General features: G+C 36.6%; 1 long non-coding RNA gene across 1 annotated transcript in view; it reads left to right on the top strand.

Annotated features, from left to right (window-relative positions):
* Positions 1-15,689, top strand: part of LOC115004714 (uncharacterized) — a 73,131-nt gene extending 57,442 nt beyond the window's left edge. The window contains exon 3 of the long non-coding RNA XR_003831875.1: positions 15,633-15,689. This is a non-coding gene — a long non-coding RNA (uncharacterized LOC115004714). The remainder of the gene's footprint in view (positions 1-15,632) is intronic.
* Positions 15,690-21,892: the final 6,203 nt, after the last annotated feature.

Below are 21,892 nucleotides of genomic sequence, written 5' to 3'. Positions count from 1 at the left end.
GAAGAGGAGAAAGTAGAAGAGGGGGACGAGGGGGAGGAGGAAGTAGAATAGGAGGAAGAGGAGGGGGAGGAGGAAGTACAAGAGGAAGAGGAGGGGGACAATGAAGTAGAAGAGGAGGAGGAGGAGGAAGTGGAAGAGGAGGAGGAAGTAGAAGAGGAGGGGGAGGAGGAAGTAGAAGAGGAGGGGGAGGAGGAAGTAGAAGAGGAGGAGGAGGAAGTGGAAGAGGAGGAGGAAGTAGAAGAGGAGGGGGACGAGGAAGTAGAAGAGGAAGAGGAGGGGGAGGAGGGGGAGTATTAATATTGTTATTTTTAGGGCTTTTTCTGTCTTTATTTGGCATCTGGTAGAGGCTTGATGTAGAAACTAAAGTATTGATGATAAAGTGAAGATCTTCAGGAATCTGTTTTCTGACATTTGATAGACGAGTAATGTAGAAAAGCATCTGCAGAGGAACATGTGCTGATGTTCGCTGCCTCCTGCATCGCTTCACTTTGCAGCACTGTTTTATTCTAAAGGCTGACATTTCAGTTCCCTCCTGTAAATGCATTCATATTCATTTCCCATGATTGCTTTGTGTTATCGGAGGCCGCAGAGACGTAAACAAAGATGCGGACAAACGCTGAAAAGCAATTAAAAATAAATGGGTTCTGGACAGAAGTGCCTCAGAGAAAGAGATAAAGGCAGGAAGAGGGTTTTATTCCTTACTTCTGCTCACAACTGTTGGAGCTGCTGAGGTTCTGTTGGGCTGCGTCCCGGGGCGCCATCACACTAAACGGCTAAATTAACCCAATTATTTGCACAGAGCTGCTGCGGCTTGCAGCTCTGTGTTATTTCTGAGGAGTAACATGAGTGTGTGTGTGTGTGTGCACTTTATTCAGCGGTCAGCTGGATGTGTGGAGAGGGGGAGTGATTACTGTGCGGCTTTGCTTAATGGAAAATAATGACTCCGCTTGCCTCCGAGTTTTTCTTCATATTTGTTGGTGCCTGAGCATCGCGGCACAGAGCCTCGGCGCGGCTCGTCTTCGCCTGCAGAGGAGGACGAGCAGACAATACGGGCTTTAAATGAAAGCTTGTTTCCGTAGCAACATGCCAAATATAACAAAACGTAAAAATAAAGATGCAGCGCTGACGGAAAGCATCTGACGCGTCTCTCTTCTGAAGCCTCGTGCAGCTGACGCCTGCAGCTCTCGCGCTGCTTCTCTGTCGCAGGTTTCATTGGTGTTTTATCAGCTGCGTTAACCTTCCAGCTGTTGCAGAACACGAGACGTGCCGTTTATTACTCAGAGTGATGTCACTCTGTGCAGCTGAGAAACACTGACGAGTCCTTTATTCCTAACATCCTCGTACTTCCTCGTCTCTTATTGTATTACGTACTCAAAATAAGTGCTTTTTATTCAGGGCTGCAAATAACAAATGTGTCTTAAAGTCTCGTGTTGTCCAAACCCCAAAGATTTAAATCAGTTTATTATAAATACTTTAGTTTCTACATCACGTCTCTACGACCAGCTGCCAAATAAAGACATAAAACTGTTTACTGTTTAAATTTTAAATCATTATCCATTATTTTCATTATGGATTAATCTGCAGATTATTCTCTACATTAATGGTTTAGTTATAAAATAGTGAGAAATGTCCGTCATAGTTCCTGAAGTCTTTAAACGTCTTTAAACGTCTTTAAATGTCTTTAAACGTCTTTAAACATCTTTAAATGTCTTTAAAAGTCTTTAAACGTCTTTAAATGACTTTAAACGTTTTTAAACGTCTTTAAATGACTTTAAACGTTTTTAAAAGTCTTTAAACGTCTTTAAATGACTTTAAACGTTTTTAAACGTCTTTAAATGACTTTAAACGTTTTTAAAAGTCTTTAAACGTCTTTAAATGACTTTAAACGTTTTTAAAAGTCTTTAAACATCTTTAAAAGTCTTTAAATGTCTTTAAAAGTCTTTAAATGTCTTTAAACGTCTTTAAAAGTCTTTAAACATCTTTAAATGTCTTTAAAAGTCTTTAAATGTCTTTAAAAGTCTTTAAATGTCTTTAAAAGTCTTTAAATGTCTTTAAACGTCTTTAAAAGTCTTTAAACTTCTTTAAATGTCTTTAAAAGTCTTTAAATGTCTTTAAAAGTCTTTAAACGTCTTTAAACGTCTTTAAAGTCTTTAAACATCTTTAAATGTCTTTAAAAGTCTTTAAATGTCTTTAAACGTTTTTAAAAGTCTTTAAACATCTTTAAACGTTTTTAAAAGTCTTTAAACATCTTTAAATGTCTTTAAAAGTCTTTAAATGTCTTTAAAAGTCTTTAAACGTCTTTAAACGTCTTTAAAAGTCTTTAAATGTCTTTAAAAGTCTTTAAATGTCTTTAAACGTCTTTAAACATCTTTAACGTTTTTAAAAGTCTTTAAACATCTTTAAATGTCTTTAAACGTCTTTAAAAGTCTTTAAATGTCTTTAAATGTCTTTAAACGTCTTTAAATGTCTTTAAACGTCTTTAAATTACTTTAAACGTTTTTAAAAGTCTTTAAACATCTTTAAATGTCTTTAAACGTCTTTAAATGTCTTTAAATGTCTTTAAACGTCTTTAAACGTCTTTAAAAGTCTTTAAATGTCTTTAAATGTCTTTAAATGTCTTTAAACGTCTTTAAAAGTCTTTAAACGTCTTTAAACGTCTTTAAAAGTCTTTAAATGTCTTTAAACGTCTTTAAACGTCTTTAAAAGTCTTTAAACGTCTTTAAAAGTCTTTAAACGTCTTTAAAAGTCTTTAAAAGTCTTTAAACTTCTTTAAAAGTCTTTAAACGTTTTTAAAAGTCTTTAAACATCTTTAAATGTCTTTAAATGTCTTTAAACGTCTTTAAACGTCTTTAAAAGTCTTTAAACGTCTTTAAACGTCTTTAAACGTCTTTAAAAGTCTTTAAACGTCTTTAAACGTCTTTAAACGTCTTTAAAAGTCTTTAAACGTCTTTAAACGTCTTTAAAAGTCTTTAAATGTCTTTAAATGTCTTTAAATGTCTTTAAACGTCTTTAAAAGTCTTTAAACGTCTTTAAACGTCTTTAAAAGTCTTTAAATGTCTTTAAACGTCTTTAAACGTCTTTAAACGTCTTTAAAAGTCTTTAAACGTCTTTAAATGTCTTTAAACATCTTTAAAAGTCTTTAAATGTCTTTAAATGTGTTTAAACGTCTTTAAATGTCTTTAAATGTCTTTAAAAGTCTTTAAATGTCTTTAAATGTGTTTAAATGTGTTTAAACGTCTTTAAATGTCTTTAAATGTCTTTAAAAGTCTTTAAACGTCTTTAAATGTCTTTAAATGTGTTTAAACGTCTTTAAATGTCTTTAAATGTCTTTAAACGTCTTTAAAAGTCTTTAAAAGTCTTTAAACGTCTTTAAATGTCTTTAAATGTCTTTAAACGTCTTTAAACGTCTTTAAACGTCTTTAAAAGTCTTTAAACGTCTTTAAACGTCTTTAAACGTCTTTAAAAGTCTTTAAACGTCTTTAAAAGTCTTTAAATGTCTTTAAACGTCTTTAAATGTCTTTAAATGTCTTTAAACGTCTTTAAACGTCTTTTAAAGTCTTTAAATGTCTTTAAACGTCTTCAAACGTCTTCAAACGTCTTTAAACGTCTTTAAAAGTCTTTAAACGTCTTTAAAAGTCTTTAAATGTCTTTAAACGTCTTTAAATGTCTTTAAATGTCTTTAAACGTCTTTAAACGTCTTTTAAAGTCTTTAAATGTCTTTAAACGTCTTCAAACGTCTTCAAACGTCTTCAAACGTCTTTAAACGTCTTTAAATGTCTTTAAAAGTCTTTAAAAGTCTTTAAATATCTTTAAAAGTCTTTAAACGTCTTTAAACGTCTTCAAACGTCTTCAAACGTCTTTAAAAGTCTTTAAACGTCTTTAAACGTCTTCAAACGTCTTCAAACGTCTTTAAACGTCTTTAAACGTCTTTAAACGTCTTTTAAAGTCTTTAAATGTCTTTAAAAGTCTTTAAAAGTCTTTAAATATCTTTAAAAGTCTTTAAACGTCTTTAAACGTCTTCAAACGTCTTCAAACGTCTTCAAAAGTCTTTAAACGTCTTTAAACGTCTTCAAACGTCTTCAAACGTCTTCAAACGTCTTTAAAAGTCTTTAAACGTCTTTAAACGTCTTTAAAAGTCTTTAAATGTCTTTAAAAGTCTTTAAAAGTCTTTAAATGTCTTTAAACGTCTTTAAACGTCTTTAAATGTCTTTAAACGTCTTTAAACGTCTTAAAACGTCTTTAAAAGTCTTTAAATGTCTTTAAATGTCTTTAAAAGTCTTTAAATGTCTTTTAAAGTCTTTAAATGTCTTTAAAAGTCTTTAAATGTCTTTAAAAGTTGTTAAATGTCTTTAAAAGTCTTTAAAAGTCTTTAAAAGTCTTTAAATGTCTTTAAATGTCTTTAAAAGTCTTTAAATGTCTTTTAAAGTCTTTAAATGTCTTTAAAAGTCTTTAAATGTCTTTAAAAGTTGTTAAATGTCTTTAAAAGTCTTTAAAAGTCTTTAAAAGTCTTTAAACGTCGTTGAACGTCGTTGAACGTCTTGTGTTTTTATTATGAAACAGAAAACAGCAGATTTGAGGCTGCTGAAAACATTTAAAGACGTTTCTTTGAATGAATTGTTTATCTAAATAGATTGTTTTTTTAGACTCAGTCATTCTACTTCTACGAACATGTTTTATATATTGTAGGTTTCAGGTTGTCTTTAAATGTGCCGTATAAATAACCAACTCTTCCATAAAGTTGAGAGACGGAAATAAAACACTGGAGACTACATTTCCCATAATGCAATTTAATAGCGTCGATTGCCTCGAGCCTCCTGCCTGGTAAACAAACTGAATGAGACAAATATTTATACGGATCATTTTAAATAAACCAAACAGTGGAGATTTCTTATAAATATTATTATTAACACGAGATGGCAGAGGACTGTGTTTATTTAATATTCCTCTGTAATGTGCATATCATTTACTTTACTTCATGTGATGGATCAGACGACTGGGAAAGTACTCTTTAATGATTTTTAAATATATTTTTGGAAGCACAAAGAGATTTATGACTTCATGAGTTGGGAGCTTGAGGTTTGATGACACTAAACAGTGAATTATTAACATGAACGCTTCATGTTAGAGTGCTGGTCAGCGCCGTAATGGTTTCTGTGACTTCCCCCTCACACGTGCAGCAGCAGAGACCAAAGACTATTTCATTTACCTGCGTCTAATGAAAAGACAATTTGTTGCATGAGACAGAGCGAGCGCGCCGACAGCCAGACGAGCCCGTAGCTTTCAGAGCAGAGATAAAACGACAGTGTGCGTGTCGCCTGCAGCTCCCCGAGGCCTCGCCGCGTCTGCAGCTGCACAAAGTCAATCATCTTCTCCACAGTGACCCGTTAGAGACCAGCAGCATCGCTCAATATTACTGCAACGATCAGCTTGTCATGCAAGATGCTGAAGACATCACATCAGAGGAGCAGAGGCTCAAACTGATGAACACAAGACGTTGTTCTGGCCTTCGCTTTAGGAGCTGCTTGCTGCATTAAATATGTAATGAGATGTTTGTTCAGGCTCTTTATGTGCAGAGCTGCCATCTCAAGTAAAAGGCAATAAAAGCTTGTTTGTGTTGTAAGACGCAGAAAAGTTGAAGGTGCTGAAGCTGTGAGGGAGCGGCTGCAATTTAAACTCTGGACGCGTTTGAGTTCAAATCTTTGCATCAGCTGCAGACGAACAGAATAAAGACATGGACGTAAACAAACACTAAGTGAAGATTAAAGACTGTTCGTGTTTCACTATAAACTGCCTTCAGTTTATACTTTGCATCCTTTCCCCCAATGAGTTTATTTAGTGTTTGTTTGGTTGTGTGAAGCTCAGAAAGGTTTTAGTACAGTTCATTACGTTACAGACTGTATGTAAATGTGGGCGTCGTCTGCATCAATGCTGCTAGATTTTATAGTTTCCTCCGTCGACGAGGTCGTGTTACGGAAACACTAGCCCGGCCTGATTTTCATGAAACGTGGTGGCCAACGAAGAGCTCATTACATTTTTGGAGCGGATCCGAATTAAGGGGCAGATACACACATTATATTTCCCTGAAATAAGCATGTAAATGTCAAATACAAGAGGCCCGAGCACTGAGCCTTGTGGAACTCCAGACGTTGTAAAAGTGTCTTTGGCTGGTGTTTAACTCCAGCGACACCTGTAGTATGTAGTAAGAATAGATGTAAAAGATAATTAAGACCCAACAGGTGAAGCTGAGCCTGAAGTCCTCACTCAGGGATCCTTAACAAGTCTTAACAATTCTGTAATATAAAAACAAGACCTATTAAACGGTCTTTCAAAAGTCTGAAATGCTAAGATATGGGAAGTAGGTTTTTATAAATACTTTGTCTGTCTTTGTAAAATCTCAAAATAATTTGGTAACATCTACTTTTATTTATCATTTACCAAATGCCTCTAACGTTAGCGTCTCACAGATCTGGAAAGCGGAATAATTGCACGTAAAACTGTTCTTAAATTTCAGTCAGAGTGGCAATAAAAACGTCTTAAATCTTCCTACTCTGCAGAAACAGTTGTTGTTACTGTCCGCCCGCCCATCTGTAAAGCATTAGTACGTTATTTATCAACCATTAATTAATAGTTGCAGCTTATCAAACGGGCGTCTTCGGAGAAAGTGGAACCAGAACTTGAAGCAGCTGCTGTTGGAGAATCCTGCTCGGTCAAAAACCAACACTGCTGGAAATAAATGTATTTTCTTCTGTGAAAACTGACAGAACAGCAGCTGAGCTTCCTTTAATTAACATGTAGAAACAGTCTCCACAGGCGTCCCAAATGCTGCTGCAGCCTCATTTCCACTGTAACTAAGTGGCTGTTTCTCCTGCTGGAGCTGCGAACATGTGAGGGACACACCTCTAATTGAACACTGGCATGTCGGCGCATGTTTCAGCCTCACACCGGGGACCCGTCCTCCTCCTCCTGCGGGCCTCCACCTCCTCCTCCTGCTGCCTCACCTCCAGCTCCCTGTGATTGGTTTCTCCCCACAGACCAGACCGTGTCCTAAATTCAGGACGTAAACAAACATAAAACTGTCGACTGGCAAAGAATATCATTCCTCCCCGGCCAAAACAATAAACATTTTGAGAAAAGAAATACGTCACCACTGGAGCTTTTCATCCCAACTCACCGAGACACGTTCATCTGGAAAACAATCCGTGTGAAAACTTAGATTAAATTCATTTGCTGAACATCTGAGAAAGGAAGATAATGAACTACATGTGTTTATGTAAATAGTTGTTGCTGAATGTTTTTAAACGGTTCACTTTCATGTTCCCCAGAGGATTCATCTGAATTATTTACTTTCCTTGCATTCAAGATGCTATTTACCCACACAGGAAATGAAGATATAAAGGTCAGATCGCCATAAACCGGACTCGTTCATGGTCCCAGAGGAGGAACCTTAATGAATGACTTCTGTTATACTTTAAACTAAAGACGTTCATGGTCCCAGAGGAGGAACCTTAATGAATGACTTCTGTTATACTTTAAACTAAAGACGTTCATGGTCCCTGAGGAGGAACCTTAATGAATGACTTCTGTTATACTTTAAACTAAAGACGTTCATGGTCCCAGAGGAGGAACCTTAATGAATGACTTCTGTTATACTTTAAACTAAAGACGTTCATGGTCCCAGAGGAGGAACCTTAATGAATGACTTCTGTTATACTTTAAACTAAAGACGTTCATGGTCCCTGAGGAGGAACCTTAATGAATGACTTCTGTTATACTTTAAACTAAAGACGTTCATGGTCCCAGAGGAGGAACCTTAATGAATGACTTCTGTTATACTTTAAACTAAAGACGTTCATGGTCCCAGAGGAGGAACCTTAATGAATGACTTCTGTTATACTTTAAACTAAAGACGTTCATGGTCCCAGAGGAGGAACCTTAATGCATGACTTCTGTTGTACTTTAACTAAAGACGTTCATGGTCCCAGAGGAGGAACACCATCAACACATCACACATTCTTAAAAAGATGAGTTTACTCGAGCAGAGGATCAACACAAAGTTATAATCTCGGTTAAACCCTTTTAAGGTGACTCAGTTTATATTTCTGTGTTCGGCCATGTTGGATCTTCTTTGGTTTTCTTTGCGCGTGACCTTCAAACGTGTTCACCTTGAAAAGTTGTTCTCCTCTCGTGGCAGCTGCCTCCTGTTGATTAAACCAACAAAGACATTTGGCGGCTGTTATATTAGGGACGCATCGGACGGAGGAGATGTTGGCGGCCGGGCAGGTGGCCGCCGTTTCCCCACGAGGCTCGGCGCTCGCAGCTCTGAGAGATGAAGCCCGTCAGAGTTAGCCAAACAGCACTAATGCCTCCCCGTCCAAATGCTAACAAGAAAGCAAAAGCCGGCTGTGTTTGTTTGCATTTCGAACAGATGCTCTGGCTGTAAATATATGTGGGAGGGGGGGGGGGGGGACTGTTTTTATTTTGTTGCATTCAGGGGAAGTGGGAAGATTATGTTGTGGGGAAACATTCAGTCCGTCCTCTTTCCTCTGAGCGGCTGATTATTATCTCAAAACACATGTTTGTGTTTGTCCTTCATCCTGAAATACAAACATGCAGAAAACTCATCTTCTGCCTCGTCAGCTTTTATAACCTGTGTTCTATATATTCACTATATTCTATTATTTACTAATTCTATATTTACTATATATTTACTATATTCTATTTCTATATTTACTAATTCTATATATTCACTATATTCACTATATTCTATATATTCTATATATTTACTATATTCTATATTTACTATATTCTATATATTACTATATTCTATATATTCTATATATTTACTATATTCTATATATTTACTATATTCGATATATTTACTATATTCTATATAGTCACTATATTCTATATATTCTATATATTCACTATATTCTATATATTTACTATATTCTATATATTCTATATATTCACTATATTCTATATATTTACTATATTCTATATATTCTATATATTTAATATATTCTATATATTCACTATATTCTATATATTTAATATAGTCTATATATTCACTATATTCTATATTTCTATATATTTACTATATTCTATATATTTACTATATTCTATATATTTACTATATTCTATATATTCACTATATCTATATATTCTATATATTTACTATATTCACTATATTCTATATATTCTATATATTTACTATATTCTATATATTTACTATATTCACTATATTCTATATATTCTATATATTACTATATTCACTATATTCTATATATTCTATATATTTACTATATTCACTATATTCTCTATATTCTATATATTTTTACTATATTCTATATATTTACTATATTCTATATATTCTACTATAGGCACGAGAGGCGAGAGAGGCGAAGGACGAGATGCACGAGAGGAGAGTAGAGGTCGAGATAGGGAAGAGAGGAACGAGAGGAGAGAGAGGCGAGAGAGGGACGAGGGAGAGAGAGTGACAGAGAGGCGAAGAGCAGAGAGACTGAGAGGCTAGAGAGGCAAGAGAGCGAGAGAGTGACGAGAGGCAGAGACGAGAGATGAAGACAGAGAGGCACGAGAAGAATCAAAGAGAGGCTAGAGAGGAATATAGGAGAGAGAGGTAACGAGAGGCAGAGAGGCACGAGAGGCGTAGAAGTGAAGAGAGCGAGAGAGGCATAGAGGCGAGAGAGACAGAGGCGAGAGAGGCACGAGAGACGAGAGATGCACGAGAGGCGAGAGAGGGACGAGAGGCGAGAGAGGCAGAGAGGCGAGAGATGGCACAGAGGAGAGAGAGGTCACGAGAGGCGAGAGAGGCGAGGAGAGGGACGAGAGGCGAGAGAGGCACGAGAGGCGAGAGAGGCGATATCTAATATATTACTATATTTCTATATATTCAACTATATTCTAATATATTCACTATATCTATATATTCTATATTATTTTATATTCTATATATTCACTATATTCTATATTTCTATTATATATATTCTTATATTCACTATATTCCTATATATTATATATATTCTATATTACTATTCACTATTCTATATATTCTGATTATTCTATATATTACTATATTCTATATGTACTATTCTATATATTCTTATCAACTATATTCTATATATTCTATATATTCACTATATTCTATATATTCACTATATTCTATATAATTCTATATATTTACTATATTCTATTAGTTCTATATATTTAATATATGCTATAAGATTCACTATATTCTATATATTTAACTATATTCTATATATTCACTATATTCTAATATATTCTATATATTTAATATATTCTATAATATTCTATATATTTAAATATATTCTATATATTCTATATATTCACTATATTCTATATATTCTAGATGTTAATATATTCGATATATTTAATATATTCTATATATTCACTATATTCTATATATTCTATATATTTATATATTCTATATATTCTTATAATTCACTATATTCTATATATTCTATATAGTTAATATATTCTATACTATTAATATATTCTATATATTCTATATATTTAATATATTCTATATATTCTATATATTTAATATATTCTATATATTCTATTGTTTCTCAGAAACAGCTCGTTAAGAGTGAAACAGCTGGTTGAGAGTGAAACAGCTCGTTAAGAGTGAAACAGCTGGTTAAGAGTGAAACAGCTCGTTAAGAGTGAAACATCTCGTTGAGAGTGAAACAGAAACAGCTGGTTGAGAGTGAAACAGCTCGTTAAGAGTGAAACAGCTGGTTGAGAGTGAAACAGCTCGTTGAGAATGAAACAGCTGGTTGAGAGTGAAACAGCTCGTTAAGTGTGAAACAGCTGGTTGAGAGTGAAACAGCTCGTTGAGAGTGAAACAGCTGGTTAAGAGTGAAACAGCTCGTTAAGAGTGAAACAGCTCGTTGAGAGTGAAACAGCTGGTTAAGAGTGAAACAGCTCGTTAAGAGTGAAACAGCTCGTTAAGAGTGAAACAGCTGGTTGAGAGTGAAACAGCTCGTTAAGAGTGAAACAGCTGGTTGAGAGTGAAACAGCTCGTTGAGAGTGAAACAGCTGGTTAAGAGTGAAACAGCTCGTTAAGTGTGAAACAGCTCGTTAAGAGTGAAACAGCTCGTTAAGAGTGAAACAGCTCGTTGAGAGTGAAACAGCTCGTTAAGAGTGAAACAGCTGGTTGAGAGTGAAACAGCTCGTTAAGTGTGAAACAGCTCGTTAAGAGTGAAACAGCTGGTTAAGAGTGAAACAGCTGGTTAAGAGTGAAACAGCTCGTTGAGAGTGAAACAGCTCGTTGAGAGTGAAACAGCTCGTTAAGTGTGAAACAGCTCGTTGAGAGTGAAACAGCTCGTTGAGAATGAAACAGCTGGTTGAGAGTGAAACAGCTCGTTGAGAGTGAAACAGCTCGTTGAGAGTGAAACAGCTCGTTGAGAGTGAAACAGCTGGTTAAGAGTGAAACAGCTGGTTAAGAGTGAAACAGCTCGTTGAGAGTGAAACAGCTCGTTGAGTGTGAAACAGCTCGTTAAGAGTGAAACAGCTCGTTGAGTGTGAAACAGCTCGTTGAGAGTGAAACAGCTCGTTGAGAGTGAAACAGCTCGTTAAGAGTGAAACAGCTGGTTGAGAGTGAAACAGCTGGTTGAGAGTGAAACAGCTCGTTAAGAGTGAAACAGCTCGTTAAGAGTGAAACAGCTCGTTAAGTGTGAAACAGCTGGTTGAGAGTGAAACAGCTGGTTGAGAGTGAAACAGCTCGTTGAGAGTGAAACAGCTCGTTAAGAGTGAAACAGCTCGTTAAGTGTGAAACAGCTGGTTGAGAGTGAAACAGCTCGTTGAGAGTGAAACAGCTGGTTGAGAGTGAAACAGCTGGTTGAGAGTGAAACAGCTCGTTGAGAGTGAAACAGCTGGTTGAGAGTGAAACAGCTCGTTAAGAGTGAAACAGCTCGTTAAGAGTGAAACAGCTGGTTAAGAGTGAAACAGCTGGTTAAGAGTGAAACAGCTCGTTGAGAGTGAAACAGCTCGTTGAGAGTGAAACAGCTCGTTAAGTGTGAAACAGCTCGTTGAGAGTGAAACAGCTCGTTGAGAATGAAACAGCTGGTTGAGAGTGAAACAGCTCGTTGAGAGTGAAACAGCTCGTTGAGAGTGAAACAGCTCGTTGAGAGTGAAACAGCTGGTTAAGAGTGAAACAGCTGGTTAAGAGAGAAACAGCTCGTTGAGAGTGAAACAGCTCGTTGAGTGTGAAACAGCTCGTTAAGAGTGAAACAGCTCGTTGAGTGTGAAACAGCTCGTTGAGAGTGAAACAGCTCGTTGAGAGTGAAACAGCTCGTTAAGAGTGAAACAGCTGGTTGAGAGTGAAACAGCTGGTTGAGAGTGAAACAGCTCGTTAAGAGTGAAACAGCTCGTTAAGAGTGAAACAGCTCGTTAAGTGTGAAACAGCTGGTTGAGAGTGAAACAGCTGGTTGAGAGTGAAACAGCTCGTTGAGAGTGAAACAGCTCGTTAAGAGTGAAACAGCTCGTTAAGTGTGAAACAGCTGGTTGAGAGTGAAACAGCTCGTTGAGAGTGAAACAGCTGGTTGAGAGTGAAACAGCTCGTTGAGAGTGAAACAGCTGGTTGAGAGTGAAACAGCTCGTTAAGAGTGAAACAGCTCGTTAAGAGTGAAACAGCTCGTTAAGAGTGAAACAGCTGGTTTGTGCTGCAGCGGTCATATTAACGTGTTTGTTCACTGGCTGAAAACAAACACAGCTGTGTTTTGGACATTTACAGCCAGAAATACTTTATCTCTCTGGATCAGTTGCTCCATTTTACAATCAAATAATAAATATATATTTATATGCCACGTGGTTCTACAATATGTAACAATAAACCTGTAAGAACATGAATATTACTTCCTGTAGTATTGCTCAGGTTATATAAGTGCAGTTGAACTAGATTGGCTGATATTTCTATTTTGAACTGCAGAGCCAATAGGAAGCCTCAATGCACTTCCTCATTTGTATTTCATTAACAACTAACGAGTGACTTTGATATCAAGGATATGTAATAAATACTTTCCTTAAAGTTGGAGTAGCGTGCGCAGTTTCAGTTGGAGTTTTATTTTGTGCTTTGAAACACAGAAACTGTGGATATCAATATAACTGAATGTTTCCTGTGTGGAGGTCCAGGTGTGAGTCCTCCTCCAGGTGTGAGTCCTCCTCCAGGTGTGAGTCCTCCTCCAGGTGTGAGTCCTCCTCCAGGTGTGACTCCTCCTCCAGGTGTGACTCCTCCTCCAGGTGTGAGTCCTCCTCCAGGTGTGAGTCCTCCTCCAGGTGTGACTCCTCCTCCAGGTGTGACTCCTCCTCCAGGTGTGAGTCCTCCTCCAGGTGTGACTCCTCCTCCAGGTGTGACTCCTCCTCCAGGTGTGAGTCCTCCTCCAGGTGTGAGTCCTCCTCCAGGTGTGACTCCTCCTCCAGGTGTGAGTCCTCCTCCAGGTGTGACTCCTCCTCCAGGTGTGAGTCCTCCTCCAGGTGTGACTCCTCCTCCAGGTGTGACTCCTCCTCCAGGTGTGACTCCTCCTCCAGGTGTGAGTACTCCTCCTCCAGGTGTGAGTCCTCCTCCAGGTGTGAGTCCTCCTCCAGGTGTGAGTCCTCCTCCAGGTGTGACTCCTCCTCCAGGTGTGAGTCCTCCTCCAGGTGTGACTCCTCCTCCAGGTGTGAGTCCTCCTCCAGGTGTGACTCCTCCTCCAGGTGTGACTCCTCCTCCAGGTGTGAGTCCTCCTCCAGGTGAGTCCTCCTCCAGGTGTGAGTCCTCCTCCAGGTGAGTCCTCCTCCAGGTGTGACTCCTCCTCCAGGTGTGAGTACTCCTCCTCCAGGTGTGAGTCCTCCTCCAGGTGAGTCCTCCTCCAGGTGAGTCCTCCTCCAGGTGTGACTCCTCCTCCAGGTGTGACTCCTCCTCCAGGTGTGACTCCTCCTCTGTGCTGAGGCTGATCAGTGTATATTATATATATAATATATAATCCTCTGCAGCAGCACTGACTCTGAGGAACTTCCTGCAGGAGGAGCAGTGATAGTAGAACGTCAAACAGTGTCGACGTTGTAAAACGCTGCAGTAATCTCCCGCTCTGTGACGCCACGCCGCTCAGCTCCCGGGCGCCGCTGATTTGGAAACTATCAGCACTCTGCTTATAAATTTCCCCAGTGAGAAAAGTAATGCATACCGAATGAATCCGGCTGCATTTATCTGTCACTCCGCTCGCTCTGCAACATCCTGCTGCAGGGAAATAAAATAGAAAGCGTTTCTCCGCTCCGCTCCCCAGACGTCTCCACGTGTGTCCGTTAGATTACAGATGACAAATAGACGCAGATCTTGGGCGTCCTGCTGTGTGCGCGGCGGCGTGTCGGCCTCCACAGGTTCACTGGTGTGTGTTGGTGTGTGTTAATGTGTGTTAGTATGTTAGAGTGCGGGGGGGGGGGGGGAGGGGGCTCACTGCAGCAGGGAGGGATCAGACAGGAGGAAAGTTTGCAGATGAAAATCAGCTGCTGATGATGATAAATAATAAAGTCACAGTTTCTCCACTTTGCTCCATAAAGTGTCAGAAAGTGTTTTAATGTTTAGTTTAAAACAAAGATCTTCACGTTAATATGATGATATGATTATGATAAGGAATCATTTAATAACTCTTTTAATCAGAATCAGAATTCAGTTCATCACCAGGAAGCTTTTCATCTGCTTTAGTGAATAATAATGTAAACATTATAAGATAAAGAATATGTACAAGAAACATAAATATACAAAAAACACAGGATCTCTGAGTAACAGATAATATTCAGATTAATACTCCTCGTAGAGAATAATATGTTAAACTATCATTTCAAACCGTTCTGCATAACGAATACTTTTACTACATTTAGCTGATAATACTTTTGTACTTGTAGTGATGTTTTGAATTCAGGACTTTTTTAAAGGTATTTTTAGGCAGCGGTATTATTACTATATTATTATATTATATATATAAATGTATTATTATTATTATTATATTATATATATAAATGTATTATTACTATATTATATTATATAAATGTATTATTATTAATATATTATATTATATATATATGTATTATTATTATTATTATTATTATTATTATTATTATTATTATTATATTATATTATATATATGTATTATTATTATATTATATATAAATGTATTATTATTATTATTATTATTATTATATTATATATATATAAATGTATTATTATTATTATATTATATTATATATATAAATGTATTATTATTATATTATATATATAAATGTATTATTACTATATTATTATATTATATTATATATAAAAATATATTATTAATATATTATTAAATTATATTATATATATAAATGTATTATTATTATATTATTATATATATAAATGTATTATTAATATATTATTAAATTATATTATATATATATAATCAGGTGATGTTTCAGGTTGTTGTTGTTATTTGGAGAAGTTTTCCACCATCTTGGATCGACCTGCTTCAGTAGAATCACACGATGCAGTTTAAAGTATAAATACTCGTGTTCAACATTTATAACTTTCAGCTTCAGCCTGATGTTTGCTGTTTTATTGACTTTGTTCTTTCTCTTTGCAGAATCAGACGTTGTGCAAAGGTCTCAATGAACTTCAGAACGGACAGGTGAGCAGCTGGGTGTGTTTACTGTGTTCCACTACTGCACCGTAAACCTTTAGTTTGAAAATCCTTCTTCCTGCTTCACATCGGCCTCGTTACACAACATGAGGCGATATCATCGTCTTCAGTACTCAGTAAAAGTGTAATTATCAGCTTCATGCAGTAAAAGAAGAAGAAAGTTCTGACACACTGATTCAGAGTTTTTCTGAAGTGTTTTGGGAAATATTGGAGATATTAGAGAAAAGCAATGAAAAAATGTTTATATATATATATATACAAATATATATGTATTTTTTTCTATATATAAATATTTATATATATATATATATATATATATAAATATTTATATATATATAGATATTTATATATATATATATATATATATATATATAGATATATATATATATATATATATATATATATATATATATATAATGTATATATATATATTATATATCTATATAGATATATATATAATATCTCTATATCATATATCTATATAAATGTTGTATATATCTATATATCCTATATTATATCTAATATATCTATATAATATCTATATATATATAATATTATATATATTATATATTAGATATATATATATACATCTAAATCTATATATATATAAATGTGATATATATTATATATATATATATTATTAATATATATATATAATATCTATCTTTGAGTTGTTTGTATCTCTGACAGAAGAGTTGAGTTTGTTGAGCGCAGTGAAGGTGCAGTTGGACCTTTTAAAGATGGCTGCAGACGCTGATCTTTGCGGTTGCAGTTCCCTTTGTGTCGGCATCATGAAGTCCGCAGTTCATCTGTGAAGTGGACAGTAAGCGATGCGGACTGCAGGAAAGCGCCTGAAGAATGTAAATGGTTTTCTTTGGCTGCGGAGACAAAAAGATTCATTACACGTCAGTTTAATTTCAGAGCTGCGATTCATTACGGAGCCCAAGTCGATTTCTCCCGCTTTGTTTTGTGGCAGCTTTCCCCGCGCACACGAGCTGCGCGAGAAGAAAACTAATTAAAATGAACTTTGCGCTCTGTGATGGTGGATAATTGTTGCAAGGCATCGGCGTGTGTAATTGAGGCTGCGTTTGTTTTACAGGTTTACCTTGTAAACGCTGGATTTGCATTTCTTCTCCCCTCAGAACTCAGTTTGTCCAAAGCTTTCAGCACGACAGTGGAGTTGTGAAGTGTTTTATCAGTTTAACAGAGGAGCTCATTAAACAGCTGCTTGAGTCTGACGTGCTTCACTGTCCGTGGTGAAGAGGAGACGTGAAGGTTTAAACTCCAGGATGTTGTCATGTTGCAACACAACCAGTTGCAGCTTCGTGTGTTTCTGCTCCACACGACAAACACACGTTACGGACGTGTGAACACAAACCTGGTGAATTCTCACATTACATGTCCGGCAGCTTTAACCTTAAAGAGTTCGACATCAGGGAAACACACTTTATATTTCCCTTTACTGACTAACATCTGGACTTTATTCTTATATTAGTATCTCCACTTTATTCTAAAGTCAAAGTTTAAGTATCGGCGCTAGCGTTAGTAATTAGATTTATTCCCAGAAGTTCAACGTTATTTATCCACACTTTATTCTCTGAACGCATATTAAACGCTCTTCTCTGGCGTGTGTCTGGAGGTTTTGCAGAAGAAGAGAGCAAACCTCCCGGGTGTGGACGTGGACACTCGGCCTGGTTAACACACGTGTGTGTTTCTCTGCTCTTGTGGCTGCCCGGTCCTCCTCCTGCCCAGTAATGTGCAACACCTTCCTCCGTTACCTCCCAGAGGCATAATTAGACTCAGCCGAGGAGGCAGATCAATCCTGAACATCATAACACGACAGAGTGAAGCTGTTAACGGATCCTCCGGAGACGTGCGGAGGTTCTGCGCTGTTTAACACCCGCCGGCGTCCAGGGAGGCAGGCAGCGTCTCTCTGCTCTCAGAACAGTGAGCGCTGCTCCTGACCTTCAGCTGAGACGTTACAGCTCTGAGGACGAGTTCCTTTAGCATCACGGAGATGTTCAGACGTCACGGAGATACACACATCTACTACAGCTGGAGATGTTAGTGTGGATACAGGTAGTGCTCACCTTTCCTGACCTTTACTGACCTCAACCACATCAACACATCTACTACAGCTGGAGATGTTAGTGTGGATACAGGTAGTGCTCACCTTTCCTGACCTTTACTGACCTCAACCACATCAACACATCTACTACAGCTGGAGATGTTAGTGTGGATACAGGTAGTGCTCACCTTTACTGACCTTTACTGACCTCAACCACATCAACACATCTACTACAGCTGGAGATGTTAGTGTGGATACAGGTAGTGCTCACCTTTCCTGACCTTTACTGACCTCAACCACATCAACACATCTACTACAGCTGGAGATGTTAGTGTGGATACAGGTAGTGCTCACCTTTACTGACCTTTTTCTCCACACAATAACAATAAATGCAATTTAACATCAAACTGTATCAAAAAAACAATTAAATACAAAATGTAAATATCTTTACAAATAAGATGGAAGCAAAAGCAAAATTGTCTCAAATACACGTGAAGAGAATAAGTATCTGATGACAAAGATAGAACATCAGCAGACATCTTATAACAAACAGAATCACACGGTCCAGTTTCCTGTCCTCCACGCCAAGCGTCCTCCCGCCGTCGTCCCATGAAGGACGGCGTCTTCACGAGGCTGAGATCCACCGTGTCTCTGACTGTCTCACCTCCTGCTACGAGCAAATTAAATATTGACTTCTCGTATTGACTTGCAGATCTAATTTGAAGTTATTGCGGATGAGCAATAATGGTGCAGAAAAAGAGTCGGGGGGGCTGTCGGGCACTTGTTAAGGGCGGCGTGATCTGTACGCAGTGAATGATTGAGTCGGAGAGGGGACTACTTTGTGCAGAAGTTAGGGTCACTTTGTGGCTTCGCTGTCAGAGAACACACCTGTGTACAGGAAGTGGTTTGTGCAGCAGTGGAGTGGATGGCAGCAGCGGCCATTGGGACGATCGTAGAGGCGGAATAAATGAAATAAAATGGTGTTGATGGCGGGCCCCTGCAGCCGCCGTCGAAAAACATCCTCCTCCTCCGACGAGCCGGAGAGGAAAACTCATCTCAGACGCAGCGCTGCAGAAACGAAGCGTCTTTCATTCAGATCCACTTTGTCAATATTTGCTCGTTGGCCTCAAACCAAATACACTGATATTGAAAGTCGTCACACTCGGCGAGGCCAGAAGAAAAGAGAGAGAGAGAGAGAGAGAGAGGAGATCTGCACCTCCTCCATCGACTGTGATAACACAGGCAGGCCTTAAAGCAACAGTCACACATCTTGGGGAATCAATTAATCAATCAAATGTTATTTACAGCCTAATATTAGTGATTCTCCTCTGGCCTTAGACCCCGCAGCTGCCAAGGAGAAACTCCCCAAAAACCCCCAATTAACAGCGTCCATTAAAGACGCCTCGGGGGTCCTCTCCGGACGCACAGACGTGCAACAGATGTCGTGTGTAGCGTAAAGCAATTACAACACAATGAGAGGATGTGATCATGTATGAAAAAGATGGAACCAGGAAGACGTCAAAAAGCTTCCAGTGTCACATAAACAATAATAACAACTTTAAAATATGAGTAATAAAAGCAATAACAACGCTAAGAAGACTATTCATGGGACAGATAGAGAGGAGCTCGGTGTAAGAGGGGCTGGTCCAAGGTAAACCTGAGCCAGCCCTAACTATAAGCTTTATCTACTCTGAAACATGGGGAGGGTGTCTGCCTCGCAAACACAAACTGGGATCAGGAGAAGAGCTTCATGTTATATTCAGACTTCAGAAGATTGATCTCCCATGTTTAGCGTAGCTTAGCATAACAACTGGTAGCAGGAACTGTTAGCATTATAAATAATCCACATTCCAACAGCTCCAAAAATGTTTAAATTGCATCAACACTGAAACTGCTCTGAGAAATACTTCAGAAATACTTCAGAAATACTTCATTGTGGATGAGAAGTGTTTTGTTGTCTGGCTTGTTGTTGTTGTTGTTGTTGTTGTTGGGGTCAATGACCAACGAGCAGAAGTATTCAGGTTCTTTACTTTAGTACTAATGTTGTGAAGATACTCCTTTACACTGTACTTTTCATACTTTAAGTACATTTCCCTGATTAAACTCACATACTTTACTTACTTTAACAGTGTAGTATTAGTACTTGTACTTATTTTAACAGTGTAGTATTAGTACTTGTACTTACTTTAACAGTGTAGTTGTAGTACTTTAACAGTGTAGTATTAGTAATTTAACAGTGTAGTATTAGTACTTGTACTTACTTTAACAGTGTAGTATTAGTACTTTAACAGTTTAGTATTAGTACTTTAACAGTGTAGTATTAGTACTTGTATTTTAACAGTGTAGTATTAGTACTTTAACAGTGTAGTATTAGTATTTTAACAGTGTAGTATTAGAACTTTAACAGTGTAGTATTAGTACTTTAACAGTGTAGTATTAGTATTTTAACAGTGTAGTATTAGTACTTTAACAGTGTAGTATTAGTACTTTAACAGTGTAGTATTAGTACTTGTATTTTAACAGTGTAGTATTAGTATTTTAACAGTGTAGTATTAGTACTTTAACAGTGTAGTTGTAGTATTAGTACTTTAACAGTGTAGTATTAGTACTTTAACAGTGTAGTTGTAGTATTAGTACTTTAACAGTGTAGTATTAGTACTTTAACAGTGTAGTTGTAGTACTTTAACAGTGTAGTATTAGTACTTTAACATTGTAGTATTAGTACTTGTACTTTAACAGTGTAGTATTAGTACTTTAACAGTGTAGTATTAGTACTTGTACTTTAACAGTGTAGTATTAGTACTTTAACAGTGTAGTATTAGTATTTTAACAGTGTAGTATTAGTACTTTAACAGTGTAGTATTAGTACTTTAACAGTGTAGTATTAGTACTTTAACAGTGTAGTATTAGTACTTTAACAGTGTAGTTGTAGTATTAGTACTTTAACAGTGTAGTATTAGTACTTTAACAGTGTAGTATTAGTACTTTAACAGTGTAGTATTAGTACTTGTACTTTAACAGTGTAGTATTAGTACTTTAACGTGTAGTATTAGTACTTTAACAGTGTAGTATTAGTACTGTATTTAACAGTGTGTATTAGTATTTTATACAGTGTAGTATTAGTACTTTAACAGTGTAGTTCTGTTCGTATTAGTACTTTATAACAGTGTAGTATTAGTACTTTAACAGTGTAGTATTAGTACTTTAAACAGTGTAGTTGTAGTACTTTAACAGTGTAGTATTAGTACTTTAACATTGTAGTATTAGTACTTGTACTTTAACAGTGTAGTATTAGTACTTTAACAGTGTAGTATTAGTACTTTACCAGTGTAGTATTAGTATTTAACAGTGTAGTATTAGTACTTTAACAGTGTAGTATTAGTACTTCACAGTGTAGTATTAGTACTTGTATTTTAACAGTGTAGTATTAGTATTTTAACAGTGTAGTATTAGTACTTTAACCTGTAGTAGTAGTACTTTAACAGTGTAGTATTAGTACTTGTATTTTAACAGTGTAGTATTAGTACTTTAACAGTTGTAGTTGTAGTATTAGTACTTTAACAGTGTAGTATTAGTACTTTAACAGTGTAGTATTAGTACTTGTACTTTAACAGTGTAGTATTAGTACTTTAACATGTAGTATTGTACTTTAACAGTGTAGTATTAGTATTTAACAGTGTAGTATTAGTACTTTAACAGTGTAGTATTAGTACTTTAACAGTGTAGTATTGTATTTAACAGTGTAGATTAGTATTTTAACAGTGTAGTATTAGTACTTTAACAGTGTAGTATAGTACTTTAACAGTGTAGTATTAGATACTTTAACAGTGTAGTATTAGTACTTACGTTAACATGTCGTATTAGTACTTTAACAGTGTAGTATTAGTACTTTAACAGTGTAGTATTAGTACTTGTATTTTAACAGTGTAGTATTAGTATTTTAACAGTGTAGTATTAGTACTTTAACAGTGTAGTTGTAGTATTAGTACTTTAACAGTGTAGTATTAGTACTTTAACAGTGTAGTTGTAGTATTAGTACTTAACAGTGTAGTATTGTATTAGTACTTTAACAGTGTAGTATATAGTACTTAACAGTGTAGTATTAGTATTGTACTTTAAACAGTGTAGTATTAGT

Source organism: Cottoperca gobio, unplaced genomic scaffold (genome assembly GCF_900634415.1).
Source record: "Cottoperca gobio unplaced genomic scaffold, fCotGob3.1 fCotGob3_172arrow_ctg1, whole genome shotgun sequence".
Taxonomy (NCBI): Eukaryota; Metazoa; Chordata; class Actinopteri; order Perciformes; family Bovichtidae; genus Cottoperca; species Cottoperca gobio.
Note: the sequence above shows the minus strand (reverse complement) of the source record. Positions and strands in the feature narration are given on the sequence as shown.